General features: G+C 41.3%; 1 protein-coding gene across 1 annotated transcript in view; it reads left to right on the forward strand.

The window, feature by feature from the left end:
* The window catches only part of PDE7B (phosphodiesterase 7B), a 466,602-nt gene that overhangs the window by 145,316 nt on the left and 309,133 nt on the right, over positions 1-12,153 (forward strand). The window lies entirely within an intron of this gene.

The following is a 12,153-nucleotide window of genomic DNA, read 5'->3' on the forward strand; positions in this document are numbered from 1 at the left end:
GAACATCAACCCTGTTACATATCTTTGTGTCATCAGCAAAAAGACAAACCTTACCATCGAGGCCTTTTGCAATATCACTTATGAAGATATTAAACAAAATTGGTCCCAGTACAGATCCCTGAGGTACCCCACTGGTAACATGACCTTGTTCTGAATGTTCTCCATTGACTACAACCCTCTGTTGTCTGTCACTCAGCCACTGCCTAATCCACTCAACAATATGGGAGTCCATGCTCAATGACTGCAGTTTATTGATAAGTCTTCTATGTGGGACAGTGTCAAAAGCCTTACTAAAATCTAGATATGCAATGTCTACTGCACCTCCACCGTCTATTATTTTAGTCACCCAGTCAAAAAAATCTATAAGATTTGTTTGACATGATCTCCCTGAAGTAAACCCATGTTGTTTTTCATCTTGCAATCCATGGGATTTAAGATGTTCCACAATCCTATCCTTTAATAGGGTTTCCATTAATTTGCCTACTATTGATGTCAGACTCACTGGTCTATAGTTGCTCGATTCCTCCCTACTACCTTTCTTGTGAATGGGCACGACATTTGCCAATTTCCAATCTTCCGGGACGACTCCTGTTACTAATGATTGGTTAAATAAATCTAAACAACCAGACTAAACAACCTTCCCTAAAAACTCCTCGGCAAAAACGAATACAGAAGCTTACACTTTTCAACAACAGGGAAGTTCTGTACACTCAGAGCACTACAAGATAGTCTTTGTCAAGATCTCAACCCATTGAGGAGCCAGTTTTTGAATTCTCTTTCTAAGCAAGAAGCATAGCACCACCTCTTCGCACCTTTTGAGAAATTAGGTTTAGACCCCAACATCATTAGACATTCTTTGTCATTCCTACACTCTTTTAATAGACCAGGCATCTGCTCACTTAACTCACCCACTCGTCAGCCAACCTGGAGAAATGAGAGGTTGAATTGGCAATTACCAATAATTAATGTCCATAAACAGTCCAATGAAGAAATGAGAAAATAACCACCGCGATCCCAATGGTAATATGCTTACCAAAAGAACATATAGGTAATGCCAATAGAACAAATATCCCAACATGGAACGAAGACCTGAAGAATTCTAGCGAGGCTGGGGTAGAGATTCTCATTGGAGAACATCACTGGTCTAGGCTATTGAATTTTTGTTTGCACCACATGTACTCTGGTAAGTGGTACCTACACTCTTGAATATACACTTATGGTGATGGTCTCACATTTCTCAATGTGAGTGTATTTCTTTTCTTTATATACACTATTTTTGTTTGGTTGTACGCTATGGCGTTTGTGTTTTTTTTTTTTGTATTCCATGAAATTCCCATTTATCATGGTCCTTTGATAATCTCCACCCCAGCCTCGCTAGAATTCTTCAGGTCTTCGTTCCTGTTGGGATTTTTGTTCTATTGGCATTACTTCTATGTTCTTTTGGTAAGCATATTACCATTGGGATCGTGGTGGTTATTTTCTCATTTCTTCATTGGACTGTATATGGACATTAATTTTATGGTTCATATTTCACATTGTTTAGCGCAACTTATTTTATATATACTTTGTGGGGGGTGTTAGTCACACTTAAAGTTGCAGCTGTTTTCTATTTTTCTATTTATTTGCAATAGCGCAGTTGTTTCCTTTTTGTATTCCACAATTACCAATAATTACCCAAAGAAACCAATCGTATTCTGTGATTTTCCCACACATCTTCTATTGCAAACACTGACCAGGTTTTAGAATTTAAAATCCTGTCCAGGTAGTATAGAACCCCAGATATCCTACAAAAAAATATTTTCTAATTCCGCTCCCACATGCTGGAGATGTAAGAACCATAAAGGCAGACTACTAAATGTATTCTGGGAGTCTGTTAGAGCTAATATTCCTAAACTTACAGATACAGGACTTGTCACTTCAAAATCAGGAGTAGAGAGTCAAAATTATCTGGCATTGGTGGATCAACTTTAAGTCTACTTCAGAAAACTTGTCTTACCAAATGTAACCATCTAGCTATGCCCAGCTAGCAGGTAACACAGAGATGGCCCGTCCTTTCAGGCTAATACTGTACAATTGCCCTTCTTTAATTTATTACATAATTTGTAAATAGCGCAATCATGTTGCAAAATTCACTAGCTATGAGTAAGCCACCATTCATACTAAGGGTTAGCATAGCCAGGTGATTTAGAGGCTTTTTTTGGGTTGTACAGGAATGGAATTGCATGACTTTTGTTCCATAAAATTTAAAAAAAGGAGAGCCTGCAAAACACGCATAAACACATGTTTTTCAAATGCTCTGATGTGACCAGACCCATGATTCTGACCCAGATAAGCTCATGTACTTCATTCAAGCTTCACTCAACAGATGACAAGCAGCACAATGCTCAAGTGACGTAGGCCTACATCACCCGCTGCTGTTTCGTCTGTCGGCCGTGGATGCATTGGCTCCCGGCTTATCAAGCTTGTTTTACCGCATTATTTTGTAAGTGCAACTTTTAATAAATACATTTTGCATGGTCATACAGTGTGCACTTAGATTTTGCTTATTTCCTTACGGCTGTGCTATATGAGTACCTGGGACGAGAAATACCGCATTGATATCTAGGAGGATCATATCCACATATGTGAAGTGTCTGTTGATGAATAACCCCTGCTTTGATGTTCTGAGCGCATTTGACCCACTGGTGACTCGGGGGTCTTTCATTGAGGTAAGCGCAGTGGAATGCCTCTTGGTGAAGGGAGTCTATCACACATCAGTTATTGCCTGGCACTTCAGTGGTTTTCTGCTGTTATTTCTTGACAATGCACTCTATCTGAATTTCTATATTATTCATATGTACTGCTTATATGTATTTTTTGTACATTAGTTTACTTATTGTGCTGCACTGTTTTGCTCTACAATATTGTCTGGGATTTCTGTAATGTATCTGGTTTTAGTGTTCAGCATGCATTTTTATGTGTAGGTAGGATCGAATGCGCTGATTGCTCTTTTTTTCCCATTATTATATTTGCCTGAATGTGCCACGGGTGCAAAGCAAAGCACCACAACCGCACCATGTAAACACCCCCATCTGCTGTCTATAGCTTAAGGGGGGGCGGTTGGCAGGTGGCAAAAATGCAGCTCAACCACACAATTTTACCCCCCCCCCCCAAAGGCATGTCTAAATGAAGCTTAATACCTTTTTAGCTTGTCATTAGAAGACCAAGTTCTAGGAACAAGCAGAATTTATGATCAGAAACAGAAGAGTGGTTAGTGTAAACACAGATTTTTATGTTTATGTTTCATGTTGTAAATTGATATTAAGAATGACATTCTGTAAAATGTGCTTGCTGTGGAATGCGTCTAGATTAGTAAAAAAAAAAACAAGACTCAGGGTACAAAATGTCCATTAATCCAACACCTGTTATTATGCAAAAAAAAAGAGATCTATCTACTTACAGTATCTCATAAAAGTGAGTACACCCCTCACATTTTTGTAAATATTTTATTATATCTTTTCATGTGACAACACTGAAGAAATTACACTTTGCTACAATGTAAAGTAGTGAGTGCCATTGATGTCTAAACCGCTGGCAAGAAAAATGAGTACACCCCTAAGTGAAAATGTCCAAATTGGGCCCCATTAGCCATTTTCCCTCCCTGGTGCCATTTGACTTGTTAGTGTTACAAGGTCCCAGGTGTGAATGGGGAGCAGGTGTGGTAAATTTGGTGTTATCGCTCTCACTCTCTTACACTGGTCACTGGAAGTTCAACATGACACCTCATGGCAAAGAACTCTCTGAGGATCTGAAAAAAAGAATTGTTGCTCTACATAAAGATGGCCTAGGCTGTAGGAAGATTGCCAAGACCCTGAAACTGAGCTGCAGCACAGTGGCCAAGACCATACAGCGGTTTAACAGGACAGGTTCCACTCAGAACAGGCCTCGCCATGGTTGACCAAAGAAGTTGAGTGCACATGCTCAGCATCATATCCAGAGGTTGTCTTTATGAAATAGACATATATGAGTGCTGCCAGCATTGCTTCAGAGGTTGAAGGGGTGGAGGTTAGCCTGTCAGTGCTCAAACCATAAGCCACACACTGCATCAAATTATTCTGCATGGCTGTCTTTCCAGGAGGAAGACTCTTCTAAAGATGATGCACAAGAAAGTCTGCAAACAGTTTGCTAAAGACAAGCAGACTAAGGACATGGAATACTGGAACCATGTCCTGTGGTCTGATGAGACCAAGATAAACTTATTTGGTTCAGATGGTGTCAAGCGTGTGTGGCGGCAACCAGGTGGGGAGTACAAAGACAAGTGTATCTTGCCTACAGTCAAGCATGGTGTCATGGTGTCATGGTCTGGGGATGCACGAGTGCTGATGGCACTGGGGAGCTACAGTATATTGAGGGAACCATGAATGCCAACATGTACTGTGACATACTGAAGCAGAGCATGATCCCCTCCCTTTGGATACTGGACAGCAGGGCAGTATTCCAACATAATACCGACCCCAAACACACCTCCAAGATGACCACTGCCTTGCTAAAATAGCTGAGGGTAAAGGCGATGGGCTGGCCAAGCATGTCTTCAGACCTAAGCCCTATTGAACATCTGTGGGACATCCTCAAACAGAAGGTGGAGGAGCGCAAGATCTCTAACATCCACCAGCTCCGTGATGTCATCATGGAGAAGTGGAAGAGGACCTGTGAAGTTCTGGTGAACTCCATGCCCAAGAGGGTTTATCAATACTGGAAAAATAATAGGAGCCACACAAAATATTGACACTTTGGGCCCAATTTGTACATTTTCACTTAGGGGTGTACTCACTTTTGTTGCCAGCGGTTTAGACATTAATGGCTTTGTGTTTAGTTATTTTAAGGGGACAGCAAATTTACACTGTTATACAAGCTGTACACTCACTACTTTACATTGTAGCAAACTGTAATTTCTTCAGTGTTATCACATGAAAAGATAGAATAAAATATTTACAAAAATGTGAGGGGTGTACTCACTTTTGTGAGATACATAAGTATAACATGTTTGTTATTTAAAAACAAAACAAAAAAAAAACAAAAACTAACCTTTACAATCACTTTAAAGGTTCAAAAAAACGCACATTAAATCTTTTGGCCATTGCAGATCAGTGCACTGAATTTGCACTATTTACAGCAGTGCTGTATCTTGACCTAGGCCAACAAGGCAAAGGCCTAGGTCAGCACTTTGCAAGGGGGTAGTAAAAAAGCTGTACCACGCATGACAAAAAAACAGCCTCCTCCCGGCTCCCGCACAAAAAGGGTCCCCATCGGCTTGCGCTACACTTTTAGTATAGTGCTAGTTTTATGGGTCGAATTGGGCCAGAGGGCAGAGTCAAGGAGGCAAGTCAGTCTGGCACCCCCATAAAGCAGTCACACTGCTACCTCCTGGTATGATAATACCAGCCGGTGGGGACATTCAGACAGACCGCAGGCTGCCGACCACACTTAATACAACTGGCCCGATGGCCACCAATGCTAATAAGTGTGGCACTGCAGCCTAATGCTCCGCCTACCCTCCTGGTATGGCAGGCATCATGTCAATAATATAATTTCTTTTCTTTACATATCCTTGTCCTTGAGTGAGCATACTGAATTGCATCATATACAATTAAGACTTTGAATTGTATATGATGGCAATAATATTTTGGACATGCTCACCTCATATGTGCGATCGCAAAATTTAACTGGGTTAGTAGGATTACTCCAATCTTATAAGATATTTGGACTTGTGTTTGCTGCCACTGATTATTTTACTTATTTGTATAATAACAATGGACTTCCTAGTCATACAAATAAGTGAAATAATCCTATGATTACAATCAGTGGCAGCAAACACAAGACCAAATATCTTAAAAGAAAGGAGTAATCCTACTAATCCAGTAACATAAGGCTGTACTAATGGGCACTGATAAAGCTGCACTGATGGCCACTGATGAGGTGGCACTGATAAGCTGCACTGATAGGGCTGCACTGATAGGGCTGCACTGATAAGGCAGCACTGATTGGTGCTAATAGGCTGCACTGATGGGCACTAATATGCTGCTCTGATGGGCACTGATGAGGTGGCAATGGTGGATACTGATAAACTGCACTGATGGGCACTAATGAGGCTGCACTGATAAAGCAGCAGTGATATGCTGCACTGATAGTGATATGCTGCACTGATAGGCACTGATGAGGTTGCACTGATGGGCATGTACAGCGCTAGACTGAGCTAGGATTCAGGTGAGTATCTAGGGGGGAGGCCAATATTAGGGGGGGAGGCAGAGAAAGCATTACAGTAAAAAATCTTTTACCTTTACAACCACTTTAATGTTTTTTATAGTAGGTCTGTTTATTTTAGTTAAATATAGGTGACTTTAGCAGAAAATGCTTATTTCAGTATACATATTGTTCTGTTTCAAATGCAAATATGCTGCATGCAAGGACATAGACCTAATCTGTGTGGGCCGTATGGCCACTTGCTGACTTGGCAGAATCCACAGGCAGTTTAATAAGTTCTATGGTCACAGTATATGGTTTCATTTTATATCATCAGTCATGTAATAGCAATATAAAATATATTTTTTTGACAATCCAATAAAAACTTACATGAAAAATCTTTTTTTGTGTTGTGAGTTCTGCCTGCCTTCTTGCCACCTCTTTCCACAACTTTCATTTTCTGGCCTGTGCCAGATTCAAAAATCCCTGCTGCCCATTTCATGATGTGGGGATCTGTCAGTTTTTGGGGTTTTCTTTTTGTTCAATCCTGCTTTCTATTTGGAATTGGTTGCACTCCCATGTCTGCCTGTGTCAGAGTGTTTGTTACGTAACCACCAATGCCATCTTAAGAGCATTAAAGGGCCCCAGGCAATGCAGTGCACTGGGGCCCAGCCCACACAATCACCCACGAGAATAAAAATGCAAATTATCGATAAGGCGATATTTATTGGTACAGCAGTGCAAGGCTAATGACAGCTGCCAAGTTCGGCGGCTGGGTCCGGTGAACAGACACACACAGACAAGAGTCAGACTCGACTGTCCTGTGTGTGCCTGTTCCCGTGGAGGCAGACAGGCCTTCCTGCCTTTGTGGGCTCCCCCTCAATGGCGCAAGTGGCCTGACAGCAGGGCAGGGGCGACAGGCGCTTGCCACCTGCTAAGTTCAGCAGCAGGATACACATGGGAATCGGGGCTAATGCTTGGCTGGGGCTGGGTCGCTTGGCAGGTGGGGCCCCCCGGCCAACTTCCCAGCGTCCCCATTCAGTAAGATGGCCCTGGTAACCACTCACAGACAAACTTGACTTTGAAAAAAAAAAGTATAATGTTGGCGATTTTGTTTACATTCTGCTGTCAGTGGGGAATCCCCCTCTGACAGCAGGGATGAGTCAAGGCTGTTAAAGACGCCAACGGGCAGATGCATAAACTAATGAAAAATAGATAAAAACTAAAATGAAAACTGATGTAAAAACGTTAAAAAAATGTGACTGAAGGGATGAGAAACGTGTGAAAGGGGACTTAGTTTGTACAGTCTATTTAAAGTGCAGAAGCCCAAAAGCTCTTGCAGAGAAAACAGTAAAAAAAAACCTATTACACCGCAAACATCATTAGCATAAAACATTTATAAAACATCATTTGACACAAGAAAACATGATACTACACTTGTATAGATTAATGTTGCATAGGCATTTGAATTATTGGTATATTATGTGTTACCAATAGGTCTTCTAAAAGAAGGTCAACTAAAAGTCATTTAGGTAATTTCTAAATAGGTAGAAATAGAATAATGTCTTGCTGGTATATATTTTACTGACCAGGAGATCCTTCTTCAATCAGGCCATTTTTTGTGGCTTTGAATCTCTTTTGTGAATGAGTTTCCCTTTTTTCAATTGATTCACCTTTCAGTTTTCTCACTTTGAGATGACCTTCTTTTAGAAGACCTATTGGTAACACATAATATACTATTAATTCAAATGCCTATGCAACATTTATCTATACAAGTGTAGTATCAAGTTTTCTTGTGTCAAATGATGTTTTATAAATGTTTTATGCCAAATATGTTTGCGGTGTAATTGGTATTTTTTTACTGTTTTCTCTGCAAGAGCTTTTGGGCTTCTGCACTTTAAATAGACTGCACAAACTAAGGCCCCTTTCACACGTTCCTCATCCCTTCAGTCACATTTTTTTGGCTTTTACATCAGTTTTCAGTTTAGTTTTTGGCCCCTTTCACACGGGAGATCTGATCCGATCTGCCTGTCAGTTTTTCAGGCGGACCTGATCGGATGCTCCATGCATCCCTATGGGGCAGCGGGTGGATCTCCGCTGACACCCGCTGATATCCGATCCTGTCTGTGAAATCTGGACGAATGGAAACCCTATTTTCCACCTGTCTGGAGGATCGGATCGGATGGGATTGGATGAGAATGGACAGGCGGTTCGTTCTCCTCTGATCTCTCCATAGAGATGAGCGGGGATCTGACAGCTCTGTCTCTGCACACAGAGCAGAGACGGAGCTGTCATCCGCCTGCTCAGCGGGGATCGGCGGATCGATCCCCCACTGACCAGAATGGACTCCGTTGGGCGGTGCGTCCGTGTGAAAGGGGCCTTTATCTGTTTTCCCATCCATTTCTGCATCTGCCCTTTGGCATCTTTAACAGCCTTGACTCAACATTGCTGTCAGAGGAGGATTCCCCACTGACAGCAGAATGTAAATAAAATCGCCAACATTATACTTTTTTTTTTTTTTTTTAAAACAGCATCCAGGACCCCCCCCCCCCTAAAATCTGTACCAGACACAAAGGGCCTGCTATATGGTGGGGGGGCTTCGGGGCTGTTATGGATTGGGGCAGGGGACCTCACATCAAGAATAAAACAATTGCTGTAAGGTTCTCCAAAATACATACCAGACCTTATCTGAGCATGACATGCTAGAAAAATGGGGAGGGGAGTGAGTTTGAACCCCCTGCACATGCCCTCAATGCAGGGGGGTACATTGCCTCCATGTTGGTGAGGACAAACGCCTCTTTGCCACAACCCTTGCCACGTGGTTGTGTGGTTGTATGGTGATTTATCAGAATTTGAAACCCCTGGATCCTGCCCCCCCCTACAAAGTGAATGAGTATGGGGTACATAGTGCCCCATACTCATTCACAAAAAAATGTAATGTGTAAAGACAAACATCACATTTTTTGACAAATCCTTTCTTAAAAAAAAAAAAGTCCCTTGATTTGTCAATCGCATCCAGCGAAGCAGGTCCATGTCAATCACGATGACTGATAATTACCGGGCCAGGGTATTGGGGAAGAGGCCTTGTCCTTTTCAACATGGGGACAAGGGGCTTCACCCCGGGGGCGCCAGCCGGCTAACAAACAATTAAAAAAACTGATGTAAAAAACGGATCATTGTCCTTTAACATCCGTTTAGGTCTACTTCCATTTTTATTTTATTTTTTGATCATCCATTTACATCCGTTTGCCCATAGGAATGCATCGCTGTCCATTTTTTATTAGTCAACGGACAGATGAAAAACGGACAGACAGAATGCCTGTGCGAAAGGGGTCTAAAAGTTGTAGCTAACTAAACAAATACAGCAATCATTTTACTAATGGATAAATCCTTAGCTGTGTTTCTGTCATGATAAATCTCTAAACACACACTATTAGAGCATAAGATGTCATGCAAAATTTTAAAAATACGCTCATTGAGAATTTGTTTGTCAAAGACATGTAGCTAAATACATTTTAGCCTAAATATATGACAAAAATTGAATATATTGGATATTTTTTAACTGTCAAAGTAGAAAAATATTGTTATTTTTTCAAAATTGTCCCTCTTTTTTTATTAATATGGCAAAAAATGAAAAGCACAGAGGTGATCAAATACCACCAAAATAAATCTCTGTTTGTGGGGAAAAAAAGGACGTAAATTTCGTTTGGGTACAGCGTTGCATGACCGCGCAATTGTCAGTTAAAGTCGCACAGTGCCAAGTTGCAAAAAGTGGCCTGGACATAAAGCAGGAAAATCCTCTGGTCCTAAAGTGTTTAAGATTAAATTGTAAAAAAGTGTTAACAATATGCCTCTTGTAGAACCACACCTATTTTAAATGAATGCCCCAACCCTAATTAAGGACATTCTCTGACTACAATGACTTGATGAATTTACAGTAGAAAAGGTGTCCCTGGATTTTTCTTTGAAATGTCGGCAACTAAAGGAGTCATGCATAATTTCCTTTTAATAGGTGATTACGGCATTAAGAAAAAAAAATAATAAAAACCTAGCTAGATATCAGGTTAATATACCATCTGTGCAATAACATAAACAGATATACTAAACAATCTGTTAATAAAATTCTTTCTGAAATCAAAAATCAAAATTTTCCATCCATATCCAGTCCGCAATGCAAAATTTTCCATCCATATCCAGTCCGTAATGCAAAAAAACATATATGTGTATATATGATTAATCAAATCCTACTGTGATCCTTTCAAATGGTGCGTATGCTCTTTAAATTAATAACATTGCTGTGCTCCACTTGTGCTCAAAAATGCCCCACATGGACTTGCACAATTTGTTGACCACCTATCGCTAGTGTGGTCTATTGCGCTTTATGGGGGTGCTCACCTAGTTGGTCAGCGGCACTTTCTAAGACAACACCCCCCACTATGCTCCTGGTGGTTATTGATAGATTGCACTGTAGTTGTCCATGCATATGCAGCAACCAATGAAAGGGAAAACCACTCCCTAGGCACACATAAGGGCAAGAAGACAGAAGCCCCAAAAAAGTGGAAACAGGGATCCACAAACACTGGTCTTCAAATCCAAACCATAAGCTGTAACAGGTACAGCAGACACAGCATGTTTCTCAGCAGGGCTGCTGTTAGAAATAACGGGGCCCCGCACAGCCTATCTGGCAGCCCCCCCCTCCAATTTCTTAAGACAATATTTTCACAAAAAATGCACTAAAATCATTATTAGCAGACACAAACATAACAGAGAACCTGTGTGAATTAGCCCATATTTAATTGTTTTTTACATTTAAGGGAAAAATGTTAACAATTTTTACAATTATTTTATTTTCCAATGTTTTTAAATTATTTATTACAATGTTTAATGATTTTTTTTTTTTTAACAGGACAGGGAAGCCTGTAGCACTCTGGGAGGGGCGGCACAGTGAAAAGGGGGCACACAAGGAGAGGGGGACAAGAAGCAGGCAAAACAGGGAGGGGGGTCGATGTTGGAGAAGCAATTACAGGAAAGATGCCCTGTGCCTGTGTCTCTCCCTGCAACAGCTGAAAGTTGGCAGGAGGGGGATAAACTGACTTTCAGCTGCTGCAGAGAGCAGCACAGCGCTTCCTTCTGTAATTGCCCCTCCGCACCAATTCCTTATGCTGTTGGGGCTGGGCCCCCCGTACAGGAGGACTGGTGGTCCCCCCCTATCAGTGGGCCTGTTTCTCATTCACAAATCCTCCCCAAGTGGATGCAATTCCATATACCCCCCAACCTGCATACACCTGGGGAAGATTTGTGCCTGAGAAACATGCTGTGTCTGTACTTTGAGCAGCCTAAATCCTCACTGCTTTTAAAGGGATCTTGTCAGAACAGGATATGGATAGAATATGGAAGCTACCATTGCTAGCTTGATTCTAGGATCCAGGATCCTATTTCCAATATTGTTATCTTCATACAGTACTGGCTTCACTACATGGAGGCTTCAACTTCCCTGGCCACATACTTGTTCCATGCCATGTCAGAACAGTATATGGGTAGAACATAGAAGCTACCATTGCCAGCTTGTTTCCAGGATCCTATTTCCAATACCAGGATCCTATTTCCAATATTGGTATTTTCATACAGTACTGGCTTCACTACATGGAGGTTTCAACTTCCCTGGCCACATACTTGTTCCATGTCAGTGCCCATGTCACTATGTAGGAAAGAATACAGTAGATATGGATGACTATCCCACTATTGGTAACCACTAATTCAACTTCCCTGGCCGTATACTTGCTCCATGTCCGTGTCCATGTCACTATGTAGCAAAGAATACAGTAGATATGGATGACTATCCCACTACTGGTAACCACTAAAAGTGTTACTAATGGCAGCTTCAATATATGTAACCTAACAAGTTCCATTAAAGACACCATTACAGTTATTACA

Source organism: Pelophylax lessonae, assembly GCF_965119305.1.
Source record: "Pelophylax lessonae genome assembly, chromosome: 3".
NCBI classification, from domain to species: Eukaryota; Metazoa; Chordata; class Amphibia; order Anura; family Ranidae; genus Pelophylax; species Pelophylax lessonae.